Below are 12310 nucleotides of genomic sequence, written 5' to 3'. Positions count from 1 at the left end.
CAATGTGGGTGGTGCTGAATCAATAAGATGATGCCTGAGAAAGAAGGAGAACACAATAAAGAGTTTGTGCTTTAAGTTATTTTTTCCCTTTCCCTAAGCAAATGGGTGAAAAGTGATGCTCTCTACTGAAAAAACTTGGGTGAAGCTTCAGGGCAAAATCAAGACATGATAAGGTTGAGATACCTATTGGAAACCTAAGTAGAAATACTGAGCCACTTGAATATATTAGTGGCAACTCAGGGAAGAGGGCAATGATAGCCATACAAATGCAGAAGAAATCAGCAAACAAAATGTATTTAAAGCTATGAAATCAGGTAAAATTATTTTGTGAATGAGTATATGTAGAGACAAGAGGGAAAGGGCTGGGGTCTGATGAAGTTTACATTTAGGGAAGAGGAGGAGTTCCTAGCAAGTAAAACTGAGAAGCAGCTAATGAGGAAGGAGAAGCACCAGAAGAAAGGAATTTCCCAGAAACCAAGTGACTAAAGGGTTTAAGAAAGAAGAAATAACCAGCTGTGTCAAATGTTTCCAAGAGGTCAAATAAGACGAGGACTGAACATCGACCAATGGATTTGAGAAGATGAGGGTTGCATTAGTTACCTTGAAACGTGGCTTTTGCAGAGTGATGGGGATGAAGGCCAAATGGAAGTGGGCTAATAGAAAAAGGGAAGTATGGAAGTGAACAGTATGATAGCACATATCCTGTCCAGGAGTTTACTATACAGGGCATCTGTGAGGTACAACGGTAGCTAGAGGGGGTCATAGGGTGCTAGAGGAGAGATATAGAAATGAGAGATATTATTATTATTATTTTTTTTTTGGTAGAGACGGGGTTTCACTGTGTTAGCCAGGATGGTCTCGATCTCCTGACCTCATGATCCGCCCGCCTCAGCCTCCCAAAGTGTTGGGATTACCGGTGTGAGCCACCGCGCCCGGCCTTTACAGACTACTTGTGTGATAATGAGGACGATGCAGTAGAAAGATAAAATATGTGCCAAAGAGTGTGGGCAAGGAATGTCCTGCAAGATAAACTCATGCTGACCCAAGAAGTGACTTAAGCCTGTGAGCAAACTCAGCAAGGAGAAAACCAGCACCACTAATATTTACTGCATACCTATCATGCGTAACCATCCTACTAAGCTCTTCTCTATATAACACTTAAGCCACAACTCTATAGTATAGGTGTTATTATTTCTTCCAATTCATAGGTGAGGGAAGTGTATCTTGGAGGGTTCCAATGACTTGCCCAAAGTAACAACGATAATAAATGGTATAACTTAATTTCAAACCTGAGTCTGTCAGCTTGTGCATTTAATTACTCTCCTGTGTAGGAGCCAGAATTTCTGTCCAGCTCAGTGTGGAATACTTCTATGCAATCAGAAATTATATTTCCTACTCCTTGCTGCTGCCCAAAATTTTTATTAAAAAAACCAATGCCTTAGTAATAGTTTCATATCTCACAGTTTCGGTTCACACTAATTTCAGAGTTTCAAGATGCCCAGAAACTCAACCTAAAAGTTACTATTGCACATAAATTTTCCTGTGGACAGGTTATTTGAGCACGCACCATGCAGTAGACATTTTACCATTTTGCCTGCAATTCCTCAATTTAATAAAAAAATTCTAATGAGCTATATTGAACTAAACACTGAGCTAGTTGGTGGGCATATGTAAATACAGAAGATGAGGTTTCTGCCCCCAGATGTTTCAAGCAAGAGGCGTATTCTGGGTGGATAGTGTCTTCTCTAGGGTAATTCTCTCAACAGAATTGAGTTGGGATCTTTTAGGTCCCCACATCATTTATTACCAGCACAAATATATAGCAAAGTCTTAGATTTAGGCAACAGAGAGAAAGGAGATGACAGTCAGTCTGTCAGAAAACATTTTTTTTTTTTTTTTTCGAAAAGAAAGATGATTGTCTGATTTTCTATCCATCCCAAAAAGAATGTGAGGAAGTTTGTAAAGATACAGAATATAGTTAACATCATTAAGGACAGAAATTAAAGAAAAGAAAAATAAGATAACCCCAGGTCAAGAGTAGGGACTGAATACCTCCCAAGAGTTGACAAGATTTAGCCAGAAGTGGGGAAAGAATCCACACATAAATACAGTGCAGATGCTCTCTAACTGGATGGAAATGGAATAATTATGTTAATTTGTCCCTTTTTATACTCAGAGATGGCTTTTAATTCTTTTCATGGATTCAAAATTTAAATATGTCCACATTATTTGGCCTTTGCCTCACTCTCTCCTTTCAGGACAAAACAACCCTCTAGTGTGACCTTCACATAATATAGATTTCTCTCCTGAAGATCAGGTTAGCAAGCTGTCTTGCTTTTACACCATTCACGTGTGCCCACCTGGCTGTTGGGCAGATGTTCTCCTGTAGGGTACAAAAGTCTCCCAACATTAAGTTTGAATTGCATCTCCATAATTGTTGTTTAAATGTTGGCATTCATTTTATGAGCTGATTTTTCTATGCTAATCAGTGCTCAATTCAAATAAGAACAAACAAACAAACAATCACAACAACAAGAAAAACAGACCTCTTCTATATTTATAGCTGGTGACTAAAATAGTACCATAAATCCTGACTGTGACTGACTAATTGCTTGAAATCTAACGCAGGACCAAGAGAGACTCTCTCTCTCTTTGCACGGCATTCATTGCCGTAAACAAAAGCTACTCTGATTTGTTTGGAAATCAATTTGATTTGAGAAGGCACTGGGGCTCTGTCAATAAGCAACAAACAAAATACTATTTCCTTTGAATGGAATTGGGATTATGCTTTGAGGACATTGCTTTTTCCCTTCTTAAGGGAATTGGGAGAATGAAGTTGGGAACTCTTTGCCAGTGGCAAAATATAGGAGCCAGTTGATCAGAAACTCTGGTGCTTTTTTTCAAACTGCTTGAGCAATAGAAATGAGAGAAAGGTTCCCAGTTCTCAAGAATGTGATTAATCAAAGCATTAGAGAGATCATTTAATGATACGGAGTGGGTTTGAAAATTTGGTGTCAAATGGTTTGGTTCTGATATAGATTTAGCACGGATATGGATCTAACGAAAACTGTTTTGTGATTTTGTTTAACCCCAGGTGTGTTCTGAATCTCAAATTATTTTTTCCAGCAAAAACTTGATATAAGTAATTCATTTTCTATAGGGTCATTGTAGGGATTAAGTGGGAAAATATGTTTTAAAGTTTTGTAGATGATTAAGAGCTAAATAGCAAGAAAACATTGTGTTTTAAAATACTGCTTTTAGTTGATACATTCTAGAATCTTCTGAACTCTCTACTCTAATTTTTGGTAGAAATAGGTGGGTATTTGAATTCTGTGGTTTAGAACAATAGAAATTTCTGCTATTTTTGGTTTCAGGTTTATTACTCAATAAAGTATGGATTTGCTATGGTCTTAAAGTTAGAAAAATTTTATCAGTGTAAAACACCAATTCCAAAGACAATTATTTTCAAGCTCTTTTCCCATTTGGTTGACAGGAACCCAGTTCTTGAAGAGGTCTTTCATTTCAGCATCAGGTCCTCAAATAAATAAAGTGATGCTTCTGCAGTAGATCTTCCTTCATACCCAAGTACATTACTGTACTTTAGTACCAATCCAATAATGAGTCAAAAGAATATTAGATGTATTTCTGATTGTCCTAGTATGGGTTACAATTTGTCATCTTGATAAGAAGGCCTGGAGACAGAAGAGGAGAATAGAACTTTAGTTGCAACTGTGCTTATTGCCAAGATGGCTGCTGTGATTTAAAAGAGAAGTCCTGGTCTTAGGCTGTTGAAATGTGGCAATCTTTTTTTTTTTTTTTTTTTTTTTTTTTGAGACGGAGTCTCGCTCTGTTGCCCAGACTGGAGTGCAGTGGCGCGATCTCGGCTCACTGCAAGCTCCGCCTCCCGGGTTCACGCCATTCTCCTGCCTCAGCCTCCGGAATAGCTGGGACTACAGGCGCCCGCCACCACGCCCGGCTAATTTCTTTTTGTATTTTTAGTAGAGACGGGGTTTCACCGTGTTAGCCAGGATGGTCTCGATCTCCTGACCTCGTGATCCGCCCGCCTCGGCCTCCCAAAGTGCTGGGATTACAGGCTTGAGCCACCGCGCCCGGCCAAATGTGGCAATCTTTTTAGGTTCAGCATTTACAGGGCAGTTTCTCCATCCATGATTTCTGGTTCAGCATTGTCTGCTTCCTGATATCTGTTCTCAGCAGTATGTAGTTTTGTTCCTTTAATGGGAATCTAGACAATTCTTTTTATCGCAATTCAAGTAAGCTCAGATATTACAGATACTTAGTCCTCAGCAATATAAGCTCACCAATATAAACTCCAGACAGTAAGGGTAGAAGCAGGAAGAACAGATAGGAGGTGATTGAAATTATCAAAAATCTATGGCAGAGCTTCTCAAATTTTAATGTGCAAAGGAACTGTAGAGAAACTTGTGAAACTGTAGAATGCAGTGGGGTGAGCCTTGAGATTATGCATTTCTATGAGCTCCAAGATGACGTTGACACTGTTGGTTCATGGAACACACTTTGGGTAGCTAGGATCTATGGTGTGCCCATGCTTTTTTTCTGCCTCTGTGCCTTTCTCCTTTGACTTGACACTTTAGAGCAGTGGTTTTTTACTCAAGCTGCCCATTAATTCCAACTGTATTAAAAAATACAGGGCTGGGCACGGTGGTTCATGCCTGTAATTCCAGCACTTTGGGAGGCCGAAGTGGGTGGATCACGAAGTCAGGAGATAGAGGCCATCCTAGCTAACATGATGAAACCTTGTCTCTACTAAAAATACAAAAAATTAGCCAAGTGTGGTGGCATGTGCCTGTAGTCTCAGCTACTCAGGAGACTGAGACAGGAGAATCACTTGAACCTGGGAGGCGGAGGTTGCAGTGAGCTGAAATTGCACCACTGCACTTCAGCCTGAGTGACAGAGTGAGAATCTGTCTGGCAAAAAAAAAAAATAAATAAATAAATAAAAATAAAAATACTGATGTCTGACCTCACATCCCTGGAATTCTGGTTTAATTATTCTGGTGGAAGACTGAAACATGAATACTTTAAAAAGCTCTCCAGATAATTCTAATGCACAGTCAGGACTGAGAGATCTGGTTTTAGTTTATCTGGCTTCACCATTTGATACTACTTTCAGGCCTCTGTTGGATCCATGCTCCACAGCATGCAGACAAGTTGTTACCCATCCAACTAAGCCAGAATCAGCAGTTCTATGCTGCAGACCTGACTTGTCCAGCAAAGAACTACAGCAGATGGCCACTATCTCTCCACTTGGGGTCCTCAACTCATCATGTTCCCACAGAATCTTTTTTCTTTTTTAAATTTTGCTATTTTTTTTTCCGAATATGTCTATGTCTCCCTCATTTTGCAACTCAAGGAACAGGCTGTGTCATATCCATTTTTATTTTATTAGTATAATGCCTGGCATAAACTAGCAATCTGTACAGATGCACAGAGTAAATGAAATGGATTGTTGTAGTGTGCTTGGTGGGATTTCAGAAGATCTTAAAATTCTTATGTGAGGCATTAATGTATGGAATGTGGATGATATATGTAGCTACCTCCATTTCCCAAATATGGGCAAGAGAAACCTAGTTAAAAAACAAAAAAAAGACCAAAATAAACATTAGTTTATGTCACACAGAATTGTCCTACTGAAAATTTCAGGATAATGTTACTCATATTGTAATTTCTAATGTTTATTTATTGAGCTTACTATCATATTACTGGATACTTTAAAAAAGTATATATATGCATGTATATATGTGCATATATATGTATATATATAATATATATAAGCTTCAAAATGACCATATACAGTACATGCTATTGTAACCTCCCTTTTTCTGGAAAGGTAATTCTGGCATGAAGAGGTTATGTTTGGCTTGAATCACATACTGAGTAAGTAGCAGAACTGGGATTTAAACTAGGCAGTTTGTGTCCAGAGATTGTATCCTAACCACTACACTACACTACACTACACTACACTACACTACACTACACTACACAACACACTACACTACACTACACTACACTTTCTCCATACCCCACAGGCCACTGATGACCTGTCCATTTCTAAAGCAAGTGAGGCTATTGAAGCAGGTATTTCCCTGATCCCTTCATGGGACTCGTAAAGGGGTTGCCCTGTTTATTCAGCCCACAGCTCTCAACTCCTTGCAGAAGGTAGCATGTGAGCAAATGAGGTGAGTACTGGAGCATACAAGTGCTGCAGTGAGCTGGCCGTTCCAGCACTGGCAGGAGTGAACTCTTCTCACTTGGACTCATTACGTTCCACCCCTCATGAGAGGGGGTGCAGGTGAGCAGGTACAGGAGCTGGGGCAAGTGCTTTTGGGCACCAGAAGAGCCAGTTCTGTGCTGGGCCTGTGACAGCATCTTATGGGAGGTGCCTCCAACCCCCTGAAGCCCCAGAAGCAGTGTTACAGTGCTCTTGTTGTTCTGCCATCTGCAGATGGTTTTGAGCATTAACAGCTCAGTGGACCCTCTTCCTTTTCATATGAGGTGACTGCCTTCTGACAGCAAGGGCAAAGGGTCATTTACATCCACACTCGTGGCTCTTGAGTTCTTGTCTGGCATCCAGGAGGAATGAGGTCACATGAACAAATTGAAGGATGTAAATGTGTGGGATTTTATTGCTGATGGAGGTGGCTCTCAGTGGGAAGGGGAGCTGAAGAGGGGATGGGGTGGGAAGGTAATCTTCCCCTAAAGTCCAACCATCTCTGGCTGGATTCTTCTCCAAAGTTATGCCATCAAGCTGTCCCTCTGATGTAAAGCTGCTACTCTCCAGTATCCAACCACAGTCTTCAATGTGCAGCTGCTTCTCCTCTCTGCCAGATGTGTCTGGGGTTTTTATAGGCACAGGATGGGGTGGGGTGGGGCTATGGGTGGTTTTGGAAAAAGCAACATTCAAGTGGGAAAACAAGGATGTAAGTTCTCACTTTGGGCCATGGTCTCAGGGTTGTCAGCTCAAGGATGCAGCCCTTGCCAGGGACCCCCCCCTCTTCTGCCCAGAATTTTCCTGTCTCCTGTCCCTACCACTATCACCCTTATATTAAAAGATGTGCTCCTGTTTTGTTTTGTTTGTTTTTGATATTTACTGGTTATATCTCATGTTATGCTTATAATCAACTTTCATCTTAATTTTTTTAATGCCACAAAATCCCTTCAATTATGTTCCTGTATATTTAACAACTCTCTATAATCTGAATTTTTACATCAGCTTATAAATAACCTTGAAGCTCTACAATTATAAAATCAAGCAAATAAAAAATAAAAATCCCTCTCTGAAATTCATCTTTGTCTTCAATTGCCACCCCATCTCTCTCATTTTCCCTTTATTCTTATTACAGTATATTATTTCCCTTATTCTTATTAAAGTATATTATTATAATTATACTTTATACCCATTCTTCACCTATGATTTTATCCTTAATTCAGTGTAGCCTGACACCTACCCTCATCATTCCATTAAAAACCATTCTCATTCTGCCACTTGTGACTTCCATACTATTAATCTCCTTTAACCCCATTAATTTTCAGGACTTACATTATTTGATCTTTCAGAAGCTCTGACAGTGTTATTAAAACACTCATTCCTTTGATTTCCATGATGCTTCATGATTATGATTTTTATTCTGCTTCTCTGGATGATTATCATTCTTCTTCACAGACTCATTCTCATCTATGTAGTAATTAATGGAATTCCTCAAGCTTTACTCCTATGCCCTCTTTCCGCTTACTCAATGATCTCTCTGTAGATGATATTCTCCACCTGCATTAGTCTAGTCTTGCAATGCTATAAAGAAACACCTGAGGCTGAGTAATGTATAAAGAAAAGAAATTTAGCTAACCCACAGTTCTGTGGGCTGTACAGGAAGAAAGGTGCTGACATCTGCTTCTGCTGAGGCCTCAGGAAGCTTCCAATCATGGCAGAAGGGGAAGTGGGATCAGGTGACTCACATGGAAAGAGCATGAGTCACAGAGAGAGGGAGGAGGTGCTAGGCTGTTTAAAAACCAGCTTTCCTGTGAACTCATGGAAGGAAAACTCACTAATAACCACAAAAATAGCACCAAACCATTCATGAAGGATCTGTTCCCATGATCCAAACACCTCCCACCAGGTCCCACTTCCAAAAGTGGGGATTGTATTTCAACATGAGATTTGGAGAGAACAAACATCCAAACCATATTACCATCCTCAGATTTTTTACCACAATATTTGGGGTAGACATTTCTTCTGAGCTCCCAATAGCCTATTTGGACAAACTTTTTAATGTTTCAGGAGTTCATCAAGATTAGCATGCCCCATGCTGAACCAACTGTTTTCCCCATGTATCCTCCTCTTTTATTTAAAAAACAAAAAGAATCACAGTGAGTGGTACCTTATTCCATCTAGTTATGCAATTCCCACTCCCAGAAGTTGTCTTTATCATTTTTGCAGCATTTCTTTTTATTTCTACCACTTCCACTTCCTAATTGCTACGTCTACAATAATTCTCACATATTCTTTTTGTTCTCCACACTGAAGATTTTTTAAAAAAATATATTTTATTTCATGTTATGAATAAAATATTTTATCTTAAAAGTAAACCTGATCATGTCACCAAAACAGAAACCAAAAACAAACAAAACTTCCCTATTCCTTCCACTTTCCATTAAAACACTTCTTATGAGTCTTAGGACAAGGACCAAGTTCCTCACCATGGCCCAGGAGTCTCTCATGTTTTGCCCTCACCTACTTCTGTAATCTAATTGTGTAATATTTCTTTCCTCCTCGTCCCCTACCATATGCCTCCACTTCAATTTCAACAATCCCCCTTATTCCTCCTCAACAGAGCTTTAACCTATGCTGTTTTTCTGAAGGGAGCACTGATTGCTCCTCTTCTCCTCGCAAGTTACTATTTGCTCTTCAGGTCTTGATTCATCATTATGTTCTTAAGAAATTAATCCCTAATATTGCTTACTAGTTTACATTTCTCTATAATATGATCTCACAGTACTCTATCTTTTCCATTTTTAGCACTGATCCAAGTTTAATATAAAATTAAATTTTCATCAATATCTGTCTTCCTCATCAAACTGTATGTTACCAACACCAAGCAATGGCTGGTACAAGGAGTCACAAAAAAGATATTTTTAGTGGTTGAAAAAGTGTCATTCATACTGACTATTGTTAAGATTATTTAAGGCTTTCTGCACTTATGAAGGTTTTCTGCTATTTGATTCTTTTTCCATTTTGTAGAAGTCAAATGTTATTCCAGCCTTGATAGTTTTTCTGAGGCCCCATACAATGCTTACCTGAAACTTAACTCTTGATTTTCTCAAGTACTTTTTTATTCGAAGTTACACAAAGCTGTATTAGTCATCTAAATGTTAATATTGACCCTTGAAAATCACTTTGTCTTCCCCACTACAGAATCTAGCACTCTCTCTTCACCCTCTCAGCCGGAACCCTGTGCAAACTTCCCCTTGATTCTCTTCTCCAGCTGACAAGCTGGTTCTGGGGGAGACAAAGAACATGGAGATAAGGACTTTTTTCTCCTTTTTCACATTTTGGTCAGTTGACAAGTATTTGAGTCTGTGTCTTCACTTTTCTATTTATGAGTGATTCTGGCAGATATTTAATAATTTTTCAAACATTTCAGTCTTTTTTTCCCTTGTTTTTTAATTTTTAATTTTTATTTTAAGTTCTGGGGTACATGTGCAGGATGTGCAGGTTTGTTACATAGGTAAATGTGTGCCATGGTGGTTTGCTGCACCTACCAACCCATCACCTAGGTTTTAAGCCCAGCATGCCTTAGCCATTGTTCCTAAGGGCATTTCAGTCTTTCCAGGTGATTCTCCTCTTCTCTCCCCTGCCTGGCACACACAGACTTACACATGTCTGAGAGGTAGATATTCATCACAGCCTCTTACCTGTGGCTACAGATGCTCACTGCAGAAATCAGCTTCAGATTGATTCACATAAGACAATCATCCTTCTAAAGACAAACTTCCCATAGTAAGGGACTAGAACACATTCAGATTAGAGTTGAATAAATAAAAATGAAGAGTGCAACAGAGAGAGGACCACACACATAAGAACCACTCATTGAGTGTCATAGTGTCATTGTGGCAAACAATATAAAGATTACCTAGTTCAGACTTCTTCTTTTATAGATTAGGAAACGTAGGCCAAGAGAGTTTGGAAAATTTGCCCCTGTAGCAAAAATAGCTATTGCAGGAGCAAGAATCTTCTGTTTCCCAGGCTTATTCAGAGACAAGTCACCGCATGCCTAAAGGTGTCGATGACATTGCCAGCCTCTCTGTTTGGATAGTGTCTTGGGTGTTGCCTATCCCATTGAAAATTTCACTTTCTCTCATCTTTGAACTAAAGTTATTTTAAGAAAGTCTGAAAGGCAAACAAATCTGAATGGTAACTTTCCTTTACATGTTTCCTGGAAGATCTTAGAAGTTATTTTTGGTCCTGTCTTTGGTCCACACACAAAAAAAGCATCATTGTACATATTTCTACTGGTAAATTTTTCTACTAATCCTTGAACCAGTTTTCACCTGACATTAGTCTTTTAGTTCTAAGAAGTGGGGCAAGGCAATATAGAACTAGCTATAATAAAAAAGGCGGGAAAAAGATGTTTTAAGTGGCTATAGGAGAGTAAAGAAGACCTGTCTATGGCTACCTGACATTGGTTATTTGTTATTACAGGTAGGAAATGACCAAAATCTAGAAGACAGGCTGTTGGTCTGTAATGATTGAAGTTCAGTTTCTAACTCTATGAGATTAGATACTATTTTTCTCACCTTCATCCTGAGATCTATTTTTGTTTAACATTAAAAATCACTAAGGAAAATTTCTGAGTACATTTCAGAGGATGCTATTTTTCAACAAGTATTCTTAAAGGCATGTAATATATGAGGTGCTTTTATAGATGCCTGATATCCCCCTTCCCCTCTCCCTCTAAAAAAGTAATGAAGATAGATATAGGTTTACTTCACATTTTGCTTATATTTGAGCACATGGAAGCAGCTTTCAGCCTCTCTCTCTGGCCTTAAGGGATTAACCTGGCTTCTGCATCATCCATCTAAGATGTACAGTAAGAACTCAATAAATGGCAGAATTATTTTGAACAGTTACATTGAATTCCTAACTTACTGAATTACTTCCTGAAAACTATATTCTTACCTGTATTAAATGCTGCCATGCATCTCCATCCTCCATTTTTCTTGGTGTATTAGGTTGGTGCAAAATACCCGTATCTATGTTCCTGCCTGCCATGACCTCAATATCCCCGAATAACGTATCCAGAGGCATCCATGGGGCTAAGCTGCCTCTTGTTGCCCATCTCTAGGGTCTCCAAATAGAAAATTATTTTTCTTAGATGAGATGTCTTCCCCTTACCAATAGTAAACTTTTCTCTTTTTAATTTTTGATACCTGTTCTATTCTACGGACATGTCAAATTAATAATCTAATGTTCTTTCCAGTGTAGAAGGCCTTCCATGACAAGTCATATCATGAGCTAAGCCACTTGTGGATTGCCTAGGCAAGCAATTCTCTTTTATCCTGATTCATTGGTTTTGACTCTTCATGTTCAATCAAGGGTCTGCCTGCCTTGCTACTGAATCTATCTCCAATCCTGGCTCTTCCCAGGGCAAACTGTGGCCTAGCTCCTGTGACTGCTTAGGATATTATGGAAAACCTATAACTACAGAGATAAGCTAATTGACAATTTATGATATCCAAAGTAAACCATATTATTAAATTTTGGCCCAATTCCTTCATTGACACTAAGTGCTTGATCATTCAAAATATTTTTTCATTTGTTTAAAGGCATCAATAATGATACTAATCAAAGCCTTCCAAACTAATTAGATCAAGCGACATCTATCTGGATAAAACAAATTACAATTATGAGGTTTATGCTGATCAATACTAAAACCAAAGGAAGATATTATTAGTGGAAAGATGGTTTCACTGGCAATATGTATGAGACATTGAGGAGGTCAGATCGCTTGCCTTGGGCAATCAGAATAATTTAGAATCTGAGAGTTGGAATAAACCTTCAGCATATGGTAATGAGACCTCCTCACATCTAGAGCATCCTTTTTGGTGGCCTGAGAATGCAAAGCCAGCAAGGACAAATGATGGGTGGCCATTCTCTCTGGTACATGTGTCTCAAAATTGTCACAACTGTAAGAATGGCAAGAAGGAAAGGAGGTTTTACAAAGTAATTCTGTTGACTTTTGAGAGCAACTTAAATTCAGATTTTCAGGTAAGAAAG

Source organism: Macaca mulatta, chromosome 16 (genome assembly GCF_049350105.2).
Source record: "Macaca mulatta isolate MMU2019108-1 chromosome 16, T2T-MMU8v2.0, whole genome shotgun sequence".
In the NCBI taxonomy this organism is placed as follows: Eukaryota; Metazoa; Chordata; class Mammalia; order Primates; family Cercopithecidae; genus Macaca; species Macaca mulatta.
This window is presented reverse-complemented; position numbering follows the sequence as displayed.